General features: G+C 40.7%; 1 protein-coding gene across 2 annotated transcripts in view; it reads right to left on the reverse strand.

Moving 5' to 3' along the window:
- Positions 1-15,273, reverse strand: part of CRACD (capping protein inhibiting regulator of actin dynamics) — a 280,879-nt gene that overhangs the window by 105,923 nt on the left and 159,683 nt on the right. The window lies entirely within an intron of this gene.

Raw genomic sequence — 15,273 nt, forward strand, 5'->3', positions numbered from 1 at the left:
ACCATTCAATAAGTGTTGCTGGGACAGCTGGACAGCCAACTGGAAAAGAAAAAGTTGGAACCACACTCACACCGGACATCAGGATAGACTTCAAGTAGAACAAAGACTAAAATATTAAAAATGAAACCATAAAAGTACTAGAAGACCCACAAAAATGAGGCATGATCTGTCCCTGATGGAAGAACACACCACATATGAAATAGTCTTGAAAGGGAAAAATTAATCTAAATCTGAAAGCACTTCAATCCCCACCAATTTATAGAAAATAAAGAGGACAGAGGAACATTTATAAAGTACACCACAGGGATACAACTAGCAAAACCCAGACTGTGGGAGACTCAAGAGAACAAACTCAAATTATTAGCGGGGGGAGAAAAAAAGAAAAGAAAAGAACCAAGAAAAAAGAAAAAGAGATGAACCTCTGGATTAAAAAGAGATTAAAGTCACACTGCCTTAGTTCCGGAGCTCATTATCTCTTGTCTGCTGTCAGCTTCTTCAGGAACTTCTACTCAGGAGATTTTACCATGGTCATTATAAGGTGAAGACCAGCTTTTTTTTTTTTTTTTTTTTTTTTTTTTTTTTAAGTTTACTGGTTTCTTAATTTTTATTTCTTTCTTTAATTAATTTTTTTTGTTGTTGTTGTTTGAGACGGAGTCTTGTTCTGTTGCCCAGGCTGGAGTGTGATGGTGTGATCTCGGCTTACTACAACCTCAGCCTCTCAGGTTCAAGTGATTCTCCTGCCTCAGCCTCCCAAGTAGCCAGGATTACAGGCGCACACCACCAACATACCCGGCTAATTTGTGTGTGTGTGTGTGTATGTGTGTTTTTTCAGTAGAGATGGGGTTTCACCATGTTGGCCAGGTCGAACTCCTGACCTCAAGTAATCCACCAGCTTTGGCTTCCCAAAGTGCTGGGATTACAGGGATGAGCCACCACGCCTGGCCCTTTAATTTAATTTTTAAACAGGTAAGACATTTCCAGAGGTGAAAAAATTCAAAGTTAAAAAAGGCATAAAGTGAATTCTTTTAAATTTATTTTTATTTATCTTATATGTCTATATATATTTATTTCAATTGTTGTTGGGGTACAAGTGGTTTCTGGTTACATGGATGAATTATATAGTGGTGAATTCTGAGATTTTAGTGCACCCCTTATCCAAGGAGTGTACACTGTACCCAAGACATAGTATTTAATCTTCACTTCCCACCCACCCTCCCCACTTCAGAGTCTCCAAAGTGCATTATACCACTCTGTATGTCTTTGCATATCCATAGCTTAGTTCCCACTTGTGAGAACATACAGTATTTGACTTCCCATTCCTGTGTTATTTCAATTAAAATAACAGCCTCCAGTTTCATCCAAGTCACTGCAAAAGACCTTATTTCATTCCTTTTTATGGCTGAGTAGTATTCTATGATATGTGTATACCACATTTTCTTTATCCACTCATTGGTTGATGGGAACTCAGATTGGCTCCGTATCTTTGCAGTTGTGAACTGTGCTGCAGTAAACAGATGCGTGCAGGCATCATTTTGATATAATGACTTCTTTTCCTTTGGGTAGAGAGCCAGTAGCCAGTAGTGGAATTGCTGGGTTGAATGGTATATCTACTTTCAGGTCTTTAAAAAAATCTCCATACTATTTTCCATAGAGTTTGTACTAATTTACATTCCCACCAGCAGTGTAAAAGTGTTCTGTATTCACCACATCCATGCCAACATCTACTGTTTTTTGACTTTTTAATAATAGCCATTCTGGCTCGGGTAAGGTGATAGGTGGTGCACTGTGGTTTTAATTTGAATTTTCCTAATAATTAGTAATGTTGGGCATTTTTTCACATGTTTGTTGGCCATTTCTTGGCCATTTGTACATCTTCTTTTGAGAAATGTCTGTTCATGTCATTTGCCCACTTTTTCATGGGATTATTTGGGTTTTGGAGTTGTTTTGTTTTGTTTTTTGATTTTTGTTTTTTGTTTTTTTGCTGATTTGTTTGAGTTCCTTGCAGATTCTGAATATTAGTCCTTTCTTAGATGCATAGTTTGCAAGCATTTTCTCCCATTCTGTGGGTTGTCTGTTTACTCTGATGATTATTTCTTTTGCTGTGCAGAAACTTTTTAGTTTAATTAGGTCCCATTTATTTATTTTGGTTTTTGTTGCATTTGCTTTTGGGGTTTTAGTCATGAATTCTTCTTCCCACCCCATTCCTCAAGCCAATTTCCTTTTCCTCAAAATACTGCTGTTTTATGTGAACTTCTCAATATATTTTTATACATTTACAAGAAAATCTTAACCTATACTCTTTTGTCCCCTTAATAACAAATATGTACGCCAAAGATACTGTTCTTGCTTTTCTTCAGTGAAGTATTTCAACAGCTTCCAAATTCATTTTCTTGACTGCAATCTTGTACTTTCCAATCCATTCTTCATGTGGCTGTTGGGTTGATCATTCTAAAATGCAGATCTGATCATGATTAAAAACTTACAGTATTTCCCTCTTAACTACAGGATCAAGTTCAACTCCCTCGCATGGCACAATATTCAACACCTTTCATAATCTAGCCCTAATCTACCCTCTTTCCAGTGGTTTGCCTTACCACTCCTCACTACAAATCACAAACCCCAAGGACACTGGATTCTGAATACACCAAATGCTTTCGTTGTCCATGATTATCCCTCTACCTGGAACTTCTTTTCACTTCTCTATCTGGTGAGTTTCTACTTTCTATCTATCTCTCAAGATCCAGCTAAATGATACATCCTTTTGGAAGCCTGCCCTCACTTGTCCCAAGCAGAACTACCAGGGACTGTGCTCCCCTATTAGGACTAATCAATTTTGCCATCCACTATGCCCACAGAGTCCTTTGTTTAAGCCTATAATACACTACATGTCACGGTGTACCATATTATTATTTGTACTAGTCAGTAGTGAATAAATAAAAGATCATGCCTTATGGTCAACCAACCCCTTCCCCAAATAATCCTAACTTCAAAGAATGGAATTCCAAAAAGAATATCAAAAGCCAGGTTTGCAAACAATTTTACCAGTCTACTAAAATGAATTTATTGGTTTGCCTTCATTCCAGATGGTCCTTGAAATCAACATCTTGTATTATTCACACAGCACACCAACAGCTGCAGGGAGGCTTGTACCCTTCTTCCGGCAGGCCCCAGCAGGCCATCTGACTCCTTCAAAGAACACCAACTTACCCGTGGGCATACACCAACGAAAACCCCACTGTCTCATATCCTAGTGAGCAGAGTGAAGTTCCACAAGCTTATTTATGGACAGCCAACGGTTGGTTACAAGAGCAGAGACTGGAAATCACAAGTTCCCCTAATTAGATCCCTGTGCTAATCTCCCAGAAAACAAAGGACTTCAGTCCAATTTTTTTTTCTTGTATGTTTAAGAGTATTTTAGTTTATGATGAAAGTAAGAATTTGGCTGCAGAAAAACACTTGATCAGTAACAAGAATACAGGTATGGTTGCTGATCAAAGCTGCAGTGAAGGAGCTAGTGTAATTGGCCCTCCAGACCAGTGCCCTGCCTACGGTACCAAAGGTAAGTTTCTGAGTGATTTTATTCCTTTTTTTCCTCTTTCAATCAAATGTAATCTTATTTCCTTTCTTGTATTTCTTTCAATCAAATATTCCCAATTAGTTTCTTCATATTATCTGCCTGCAGTATTATACTGTAAGCCTAAATGCCTGAATGCACCAAATGGTCATTTATGCTTTCACAGATTATAACAAATCTCTTACCCAATACCTTTTACAACTTCTTACTAAACACACACATTTAAGCAATGACCTAAATCATGACTATCTAACTGTCCCTGGAATCGTGGAACTTTAAGCTAGAAAGTATCTGAGAAATCACCTAGTGATCCAATCCCCACAATGAACTCTTACTAAACAAAAGGTGAACATACTTCTCCAAGATCACATGAGTTGAATCCGTAACCTTGACCAGGATGTTTTCCTAATATTGATTTCAGCGGAGCCTGGGAGCTCACGTCTGTAATCACAGCACTTTGGGAGGCTGAAATAACAATCTTATTGTTCTCTCTTGAGGCCAGGAGTTCAAGACCAGCCCGGCCAACATGGCAAAATCCCATCTCTACTAAAAATATAAAAATTAGTCAGGAGTGGTGGCACACACCTGTAATCTCCAGCTACTCGGGAGGCTGAGGCATGAGAATCACTTTCCAGGAGGCAGAGGTTGCAATGAGCTGAGATCACACCACTGCACTCCAGCCTGGGCGACAGAGCAAGACTCTGTCTCAAAAAAAAAAAAAAAAAAAAAACACCTAATATTCATTTTACTGTTATTTCTATTACATTGAGTTATCTCCATTCCATTTCCTTAATCTTATTGTTCTCAAATTTGTTTCATAACCTACTGTGGTCTCGCCCACCAGAATCCTCAAATGAAGGACTTTCCTGTTACTCTAGGAGCACCTTCTTGAATTATATTCAAACTTCCTCTTGCAACAGGGAGTAAAAGTAAGGTAAGAAGAGAACTAGGGGATGGGGGAGAGGCAAGTTATTCATCTTCAATTAGATGAGTCCATTTTCAATTCATTTACCAGTAAGAAAGTTCTGAGGTGCCCCATTATAGATTCTTTCATAACATCTAACATTCCAGAAGCTATATTCAGGGCAATGAAGGTTAAAAGGCACAACACATTACTCTGCAACTACTTGGCAAAATATCAAGAAAGATAGTAAATTTATTTCTCTATGTTATAGCCCAAAATTAATGAGAAGAACAATATCATTATGAAATACAGAATTCTTGTGAGATTCTTCCTGAAATTATCTAAAAGCCTTTGGGACTGAAATTATTTGCAGTCATAGGAAGAAAATTTCTAGGCTGGGCATGGTGGCTCATGACTGTAATTCTAACACTTTGTGGGGCTGAAGCAAGAGAATTGCTTGAGGCCAGGAGTTTGAGGTTACAGTGAGCTATGATCATATCACTGCACTCCAGCCTGGGTGACAGAGAGCCTGCTGAAAGAAAAGAGGGATGGGAAGGGAAGGGAAGCGGGGAGGGGAGGGGAAGGAGGGGAGAAGTAAAGAGAAGGGAAGGGGAAGGGGGGAGAAGGGAAGGAAAGGAGGGAGGGGAGGGGAAGAGAAGGGATGGGGAAGGGAAGGAAGGGGAAGGGAGGGAAAGAAAGCAGGCCAATATTTGGGGAGGCCAAAGCAGGAGGACTGCTTGAGCCCAGGAGTTTGAGACCAGCCTGGATAACAAGTGAGACCCTGTCTCTACTTGAAAAAAAAGAAAGGAAAAAAAAAGAAAAGAAGAAAATTCCTGCATATTCAAGCAGACATTTGTTAGGGATTAAATTGTGTCCCCCCCAAAAGATATCTTGAAGTCCTCACCCCTGCTATCTCAGAATGTAACATTATTTGGAGACAGTGTCTTTACAGAAGTAATCAAGTTAAAATGGGGTCATTAGGGTGGCCCTAATCCAATAAGGCTGATGTCCTTGCAGAAAGGGGAAATTTAGAGACAAAGACACACCTAGAGAAAGATAACATAAAGACACAAGGGCAACATCATGTACAAGCCGAGGAACACCTGAGGCTACCAGAAGCCAGGACAGAGGCAGGAAGAAGATTCTCCCTCACAGCCCTCAGAAGGAGCCAACCCTGCCAACACTTTGGTTTTGGATTTCTAGCCTCCATAACTGTGACACGATTGTAAAACAGAAACAAAATGCTAAGTTCCCACAACCAACTGAATGAACCCTTCCTCTTGGCCGAGGGCATTCCAAAGTTAATCTGAAAAACCAATTCAGGCCGCTATAGGAAGTGGTGGTCAAATATGCCTCATTATTTATACCTTCCTCCCTTTGCAATTCAGGCACAGCTTACCACCATTAACATTAAAACAGAGACTTTAATACTGACAGAAGGGACCCTTTAAGTCTGATAAGAAACATTTACAATCTATTCTCTCTGAAGCCTGCTACCTGGAGGCTCCATCTGCATAATAAGAACTTTGGTCTCCACAACCTCTTATCTTAACCCAGACACTCCCTTCTATTGATTCCAGGTCTTTAAATAAACTCTTTCAACCAGCTGCCAACCAGAAAATCTTTCAATCCACCTAGGACCTGGAAGCCCTCCCCTCTCCCACCCCACCTCCCCCTTTCTGGACTGAACCAATGTACATCTTACATGTATTAATTGATATCTTATGTCTCTCTAAAATGTATAAAACCAAGCTGAAGCCCAACCACCTTGGGCAAATGTTGTTAGGACCTTCTGAGGTTGTGTCATGAGTATGTCCTTAACCTTGGCAAAACAAACTTCTAAATTGATTGAGACTTGTCTCAGATACTTCTTGGTTTACGCAATCAATAAGTCTGTTGTTCAAGCCACCTAGTTTGTGGTATTTTGTTAGGGTGGCGTCCCTAGGAAACTCAGACATCTGATGAGAATGACCCCCAGCCAGTGCTACCAGGAATCAATTCCAGGTTTACAGAGGGACCCCTCTGAATGTTAATAAAAATATACAGCTTAGCTTTCTGTAAAAAGTAAACCTGAGAGATTTTCTACTTCAGAATAATTTTCATATTTCTGCAAAGGCCAATTTTAAATGCCGCTTCTCTCCAAATACTACATTACCACTTTTGCCAAACTAGGATATGGAACATAGTCTTTCACACTCACACACAGATACACACACACACACACACCCCACACAGAGAGTCTAAGCCTCTATTTGGTCTTGAATAGATCGGAAGTTCCTACAGTTACTGGGACTATGATTCCAACCGATGCCTGTCAGTTTAGCAGATGAGACTGGAACAGCTGTATCTTCAATACACAACATTGTCTTAAATAGATGCTCAGAATGAATTACAATTAAATTACAGAGCTGTCAAAAAGGGTTATAATTATAGCATTTATTCACCACATTTACAAGGCCAGACATACACAAAAGGAACAGAAGGCTGAAGAAAAAGAACAAAAAACCCACTCCACATTACTTACCTCAGCAGGAAATCTGGTTGGGGGAGAGAGGAAGACGAGTTAGTTATCATGCAAAGAGCCCATTTCCTGCAACCACACAGCTTTGTGTTTCCAGAGGGTCTCCCATTCCAGAAGTTGGAGGCGCTTTAAGACATCATCTGGTGGCAATGCATTTCTCTTTTACAATTGGAAAAGGGAGGGCCAACAAGGTTGCCATGACTCACCCACAGCTACAGACAAGCAAGGGAGGAGCTGGGACCTGAACCAAGAGCAAGGGCTACTCCCACCAGTGGGCTGAACAAGAAAAGCAAAATCAGGACAGCCAGACCTGGTCCCTTGTTTTGCTCTCATCTATTAAGAGCATATTAATTTACCCTGCAGTTATTTATCATGCAGTTCTTTTAGGAGGCTTGGAAATCATCCTTCAGTTTCTGCTAAAATGACACAAGATAAAAGAGAGGAAGAAAATCCCCAACTGCCATTTATGCTAGTCAATTCTGTTACTAATCAATAATGCATTTAGAACAACCGGAAGAATGGCATAATTCTCTTAGTCACCTTCAACCTCAGCATCCAAAAGATAAATTGAGGGTAGTAATACTATTCAGTGAGCAAAATTTTGAATTTAAAAAAAAAAAAAACAAAAAAAAAACTAACTAGATCACCATCCATGGTTTCAATCAGGCAATCAACAAATATCTATTGTGCTGTCTCTATGTGTGACATTGTGCTAGAGACTGTCAAGGGCATAAACAGGTGACAGACTTAGATTCGTTTCTCAAGAGCTCATAGTCCAGTTGAAGAGACAAGATACAAATAAAGTAAAACAAGGCAGTAAATATGCATTCTGATAAACTGCCAATTCAATCATCATATGCCAATTCGATCATATGCACAAGTGCAATGGACTAAATATTTATGTTGCCCCAGGATTAATATACTGAAATTATTTTTTTTTTTTTTCTTTTTTTGAGAGGGAGTCTCGCTCTGTCGCCCAGGCTGGAGTGCAGTGGCGTGATCTCCGCTCACTGCAAGCTCCACCTCCCAGGTTCACGCCACTCTCCTGCCTCAGCCTCCTGAGTAGCTGGGACTGCAGGCACCCACCACCACGCCCGGCTAACTTTTTTTGTATTTTTAGTAGAAACGGGGTTTCACCATGTTAGCCAGGATGGTCTCGATCTCCTGACCTCGTGATGTGCCCGCCTTGGCCTCCCAAAGTGCTGGAATTACAGGTGTGAGCCACCGCACCCAGCCAATATGCTGAAATTCTAACTGCCAAGGTGATGGTATTAGGAGGTAGGGCCTCCAGGAAATGACTAGGTCATTAGGGCAGTGCTCTCATGAATGGGATTAGTGTCCTTATAAAGACATATGAGCCAGGCACGGTGACTCCAGTGCTTTGGAAGGCTGAGGTGAGAGGATCACTTGAGCTCAGGAGTTCAAGACCAGCCTGGGCAACATAGTAAGACCCCATCTCTACAAAAAATTTTAAAAATTAAAAAAATTAGCTGAGTGTGGTGGTATGTACTTGTGGTCCTAGCTACTTGGGAGGCTGAGGTGGGAAGAATGCTTGAGCCCAGGAGTTTGAAGTTAGAGTAAGCTATGACTGTGCCACTGCACTCCAGCCTGGGTGAAAGAGCAGTACACTGTCTCTTTTTTTTTTTTCTCTTTGAGACGGAGTCTCGCACTGTTGCCCGGGCTGGAGCGCAATGGTGCAATCTCAGCTCACTGCAACCTCTGCCTCGCAGGTTCACAAGATTCTCCTGCCTCAGCCTCCCGAGCAGCCAGGATTATAGGTGCACGCCACCACACCCAACTAATTTTTCGTGTTTTTAGTAGAGACAGGGTTTCACTAAGTTGGTCAGACTGGTCTTGAACTCCTGACCTTATGATTTGCCTACCTCAGCCTCCCAAAGTGCTGGGATTATAGGCGTGAGCCACTGTGCTTAAAAAAAAAACTGTTTTATACACACACACACACACACACACACACACACACACACATATATAGAGAGAGGGAGAAATAGAGGGGGGGGAGAGAGAGAGAGAGAGAGAGTCTATGTCTCCAGGTTGGAGTGCAGTGGCACAATATCGGCTCACTGCAACCTCTGCCTCCTGGGTTCCAGCAATTCTCCTGCCTCAGTCTCCCGAGTGGCTGGGACTACAGGCAAGTGCTGCCATGTCCAGCTAATTTTTGCATTTTTAGTGGAGATGGGTTTTCATCATGTTGGCCAGGATGGTGTCGATCTCCTGACCTCATGATCTGCCCACCTCGGCCTCCCAAAGTGCTGGGATTACAGGTGTGAGCCACCATGCCCGGCCTATATTTTTTAAATAAAAAAATACATGTGCAGGTTTGCTATTTTATTTTTTAATTACAAAAAAAATCTGAGAGAAACCCCTCACCCCTTTCATGATGTGGACTGACAGTGAGAAGTCAGCCGTCTACAAGGAAGCAGGCCCTCACCAGACACCAAATCGGACAGTGCCTCGATCTTGGATTTTCCAGCCTTTAGAACTGTGAGAAATCAGTTTCTGTTGTTTATAAACCACCCAGGGTGGTATTTTGTTAAAACAGCTGAATGGACTAAGACAAGAAATTCACAGCAAGGAGAAAATTACCTGAGTCTTACCAATCTGTTTCTCATACTTTCTACCCTGAATGTGACTATTCAGCTTTCTTATTATCTTCAGGTTTACTGGATATTTTCCTAAAAATTTATTTCAGTTGGTCATTCAGCTGTTAAACTAGGTTTAGCCTAAAGCTATCTTTACATATTTTAAGTTCAGCCAAAAGGTTTCCCCATAGTAAACTGTAACCCAACTATATATGTAAACAGAGCATAACCTACTCTTGTGCTAATCACCAAGTATTGGCCAATCAAAGGTGACCAACTGTTCAAACTGTGTTCAAATAAGGCAAATGCCAAACTGTAACCAATCCAGAAATAAGGCAAACACCGAACTGTGTAACCAATCCAGCTGTTTCCACACCTCACTTCCATTTACTGATGTCACTTTCCTTTTTCTGTCCATAAATCTTCCAAAATGTGGCTGTACTGGAGTCTCTCTGCATGTACTCTGGCCTGGGGATTGGGGGTGTAGGGGCTGGTGAAGTAGAGGTGATCCCTGATTCATGACTCATTCTTTGCTCAATTAAACTTATTTTATTTCATTTTATTTTTGAGATGGAGTTTCACTCTTGTTGCCCAGGCTGGAGTGCAATGGCGCGATCTTGGCTCACTGCAACCTCTGCCTCCTGGGTTCAAGTGATTCTCCTGCCTCAGCCTCCTGAATAGCTGGGATTACAGGCATACGCCACCATGCCTGGCTAATTTTGTATTTTTAGTAAAGATGGGGTTTCTCCATGTTGGTCAGACTGGTCTCAAACCCCTAACCTCAGGTGATCCACCTGCTTCGGCCTCCCAAAGTGCTGGGATTATAGGTGTGACCCACTGCGCCTGGTCTGAATTAAACTCTTTACTTTGTCTAAGGTTTGTCTTTTAACAGATGGTATCTGAAGTGAGATCCAAAGTAGAGCTTACAGAGACCTCCAGGAGTACTGAATGACCAAGAGATTTTACCTGCTAGGCCCATTGTGTCCACTGCTTTCGTTCAGCAACTGAGGGCCATGGTAAGTTCTCTCTTGGATTCCAAAGCTCCACAGATTTGTGTTATGAGTTCTCTGAGTTTGTTTGAGCAAATTTCTGATGCAAACTGGATTTGGAAGTGATGACAGAAACTGGGCTGGGTCCAGGATCAGAATGGATCCAATAACTAACTGGCTTGGATCCATTTAGAGGCCTTAGATATCTGACTGGGTCAGAAACTGGTAGTAAATGGCAATATTGCAGGGGTGGCAAACTTAGGCTTTGGAAATTTGCAGGTATTTTTGTGTTCTCCCTGCTTTGTTTCTTTTTTTGTGCATACTTTGGTAGGGAAAAATCATTGGCTAAGTTGATCAAGGGGATATGAGAGCCCAAGCCAACATTCGAGGTAAAAATGAGATCCTTAGTTTCAAAAGAATTAACTACTCCACTGTCCAGCTATGCCAACATTTACATGTGGAAGTGTTACTGGAAAGGGGTCCTGATACAGACCCCAAGAAAGGGTGCTTGCCTCTTGCACAAGAACGAACTCAGGGCATGTCCACAGAGTAAAGTGTAAGTTTATTAAGAAAGTAGGCCGGGCGTGGTGGCTCAAGCCTGTAATCCCAGCACTTTGGGAGGCCGAGACGGGCGGATCACGAGGTCAGGAGATCGAGACCATCCTGGCTAACATGGTGAAACCCTGTCTCTACTAAAAAATACAAAAAAAAACTAGCCGGGCGAGGTGGCGGGCGCCTGTACTCCCAGCTACTCGGGAGGCTGAGGCAGGAGAATGGCGTAAACCCAGGAGGCGAAGCTTGCAGTGAGCTGAGATCCGGCCACTGCACTCCAGCCTGGGCGACAGAGCGAGACTCCGTCTCAAAAAAAAGAAAAAAAAAAGAAAAAAGAAAGTAAAGGAGTAACTGAATGGCTACTTCATAAACAGAACAGCCCCAACGGCTGCTGGTTGGCTATTTTTATGTTTTTTTCTTGATTATATGCTAACCAATGGGTATTCATGTGTTTTCCAAGAAAGGGATGGGAAATTCCTGGAGCTGCAGGCTCCTCCCTGTTTTAGACTATATAAGGTAACTTCCAGATGTTGTTACTGCATTTGTAAACTATAATGGTGCCAGTGGGAGTGTCTTTTAGCATACTAATGTATTATAATTAGCATATAATGAGCAGTGAGGGTGACCAGAAGTCATTCTCATCGTCATCTTGGTTCTGGCAGGTTTTGTCTGGCTTCTTTACTGTATCCCGTTTCATCAGCAGGGTCTTTGTGACCTGTATCTTGTGCCAACCTCTTAGCTCAGCCTGCAACTAAAAATGCCTAGCCTCCTGGGGATACAGCTCAGCAGGTCTTGATAGTGGCAGGAGGCATTCAAATACCTAGGCAGATTGGGGCAGGTCCCCAGTGATACCCCACCTCCAGGCCAAAACAGTTTAAAGCCTGAAAGCCAAGCTACAAGTCACATCCATGGACCAGACTGACAGCCTGTCTTCCCATTTGGCACACTTTCCTCTAATTAATCCCCATCCTTCCCCTGTTTTACATATACCTATCCTTCCCTAATTGGTGTTTTATACTGTCATGCCCATGTTTAGTTGTGCCTTTGTTTTAACCTTTTTTGCATACTCACAAACCAATTGGCACACACTCGCCAATTCTGAGCCCATAAAAGCCCCAGACTCAGCCGCGCTGGGGGAGAAACCACCCAACCGTGGGTGGCTGACCCCAGCACATCCCCTCTCCACTGAGAGCTGTTTCCTTGCTCAATAAAATTCTTTTCTGCCTTCCTCACTCTTCAATTGTCAGCATATACTCGTTCTTCTTAGACGTGGGACAAGAACTCAGGAACTGCCAAAGGTGGGTACAGGCTATAACAAAGGTGGGCTCAGGCACACCTGGAACAGCCATGGGCTGAGCTGGTACGCAAGCCAGGCACGACCTGGGCAGGCTGAGTGGGCAGGCCTCCTCCTGCAGGAGGCAGTATGGCCAAGCTAGGCCCGGGCAGGGGCATTGCTGGCCAGAGGTCCCCAACTTGCAAAGTGACTGGGAAAAATCCTCTTTCAGTCTCAGCCTCATTTTAATCAGCCCCTATTCAAGATGGAGTTGCTCTGGTTCAAATGCCTCTGACATAAGTATTACAGTAGGCCCTGGAAACAGTAATTGCTTTAGAAATGGCAAAATCTTACTAAAGGTCATTTAAAATTACAATGGAATGTTACAAATGTACAACACTGAACTTGAAGAAACGCATTTGAAAATGAGGGCTTCCAAATTAGTCTCATCTAGGGATGCCTATTGATATGCAGAAGCATCTAAAAAGATTTCAATATTTTTAACGTTTTAAAGACTCTTCAAAAAAGGCAAATAAAACGCTTTATCCTAGATAAAGTATTTATAAAAGGTAGGCCTTAGGTAAAGTGAGCTTGCTTCTTTTTCAGATCTATACATGCAGAGACCAGGCATGGAGAATTCTTCCTTTGCCCTATTCCTGAACGGGCACCACCCTAAACTCAGTAATTACAGCTAAGTTAAAGAGACCACCTTTAGAACTCAAATACACTTTTATCTCATCTAACTGGCAATCTTCAAATCCTTTTGTAAAATACATTTACATCTATAAAGGAAATCTTCATTTGTAAGGGTATCTCTGTCTCTGAACCTAAACTACTAGGAACTTTAATTATGGGGAAGACAATGGATTAATGTTTACCTAACAAACTTTGCCTTTGTTTAAATCTAAGTTCTGTGCTTTGAGATGTAAACTTTTACCTTGTTTTGCCTGTGTCTTCTCTTTAAAACTGCAAATTTAGAGTTGCCTCCCTAACAATTGTTTTAACCATAATAGAGGTAATCAAAAGATTGATAGTGGGAAGAAATTTTGAAAAGTGGCAAATGAAGAATTTTACAAATCTGTAAGATCTGCTTCTGCCTATGTTTCTGTTATGGCTATATGTGTTATGCACATGTGATTATATTTGGTAAATGTAGCTAGTTTTTAAATTGTTGCTAAAACAGGAATGGATGTGTACACCAATCCCCCAAGTCATGAGTTTACCTATATAACAAACCTGCACATATATCCCTGAACCTAAAATAAAGGTTAAGGCATTTTAAAAAATAGGAATGGTTTCAAAATTATCAGTTAAACGTAATTTTATACTTGTTTGATTTGACTGTAATCTTGCATTTCTAGTTTTGAGTCTCTGAATTGAGGGTTCTGCATAGGTAGCCATGGTGAAGTCTGGAAACACGTTCTCATGCCTCACCCAGCAGCTATAAGTCAGAGTCAAGCCCTTTGTGGCCCCTTCTTCCTGCCTGACCTTTGGCCCCAGCTATTCTGAGAGGGGTTGGATCCTCCAGGGCATCAACCTCACAGCTCTGTCTTCTGTCCTGAGCTCTCCTCCTGTTATATAAATTCAGGACTCAGAGAAGCCCTGCCCTTCATGGCCATTTTGGATGCTGGGTGGCTACCTGTGACTCAGGAGGACTTGGAAAAAACATTAGGGAGGGTATCTGTGTCCTACTTTCAAAATGGTTTTCAGTAATTTTAAATCTTTCAGTGATGTTATGTTAAATCATAATCATAAAATTGGAGTCATTTGTAAGTTAAAATATTAAAACATTAATTATTAAACCTAAGTTTAAGTTTATATAGTTTGGCATCTTATTTTTGTATGGTATAGAGAAGCTAAATATATTTACATCTGTTAATAAAATATGGGAAGACACATCTTTCTAAAAAATTATAGAGTAATTTAATAATTTTTATCTACAAATACTGATATAAAACAGTTCAAAATTACTTCCTAGGGATTTCACTAAAAACTAGGGTTAAAGAGTTCATGTAGTTAATATATGTAATTAAAAAGACTAGATGTAAGAAAAACAATTGTGTATAGTATATAAAAGCAAGATATGCTTTTGACGATGGAAGTTATAAAGGCATAAAATGTATGTTTGTTAGAAAATTTTTGTCTAGATGAAGTTACTAGAGTTGTCTAGTTTGAAGTCTGTCCAGTTTGAAGTTAGTTAAAGGTTACTTAAATTATTTAAAGGTTGTTTCAAACTGAAGGAATAAAAGGAATGTAGATAAAATTAAAATATAAAAGATTGAAAAAAATTTTAATTGTACGACATTATAAAAGGGTTATGGGATTCTGGTGCAGTCAAAAGCTGACTGAGATTGAATGAGTCTGTTTATAAGGTTTTATTAAAATTAGCTTTATTGATAATACACTAATACAAAAGTAAAATTTGGTTTTCTCTTTTGAACAAAAATTTCTCAGAGTGTTATTAGTGACAGCAGGATATTTTTGTTTACCTTTTGAGTAAACGGCAAAAAATAAAAAAGAGGAGAGAGACAGGTTCTGCCTCAAGCTGTCTTTCTCAGGTCTTTAGATTGTTTGGGAAACTGAGTCTCCCCTATCACAGAGTAAATGTTTTTGCTTTTTAAAATCTTTTCATTATCACTTTACCTAAATAAATGACTACTATTTTATGATGACCTGTGACCCTATTTTGATCAAGTGTTTTAAACCTTTTATATTTGACAGGCTTCCCAAAATCAAATTTCAACTTCAAAATTAAGTCTCTTTTGACCTCGAATTTTGGAATACTACAGAGAGCCCCTGAAGCCTCCATAAGAGAGCTAACGGGATTGATATGTTAAATCATATGGGAAGCACTGCCAAA

The sequence above is a fragment of the Macaca fascicularis genome, chromosome 5, assembly GCF_037993035.2.
Source record: "Macaca fascicularis isolate 582-1 chromosome 5, T2T-MFA8v1.1".
Lineage (NCBI taxonomy): Eukaryota > Metazoa > Chordata > Mammalia > Primates > Cercopithecidae > Macaca > Macaca fascicularis.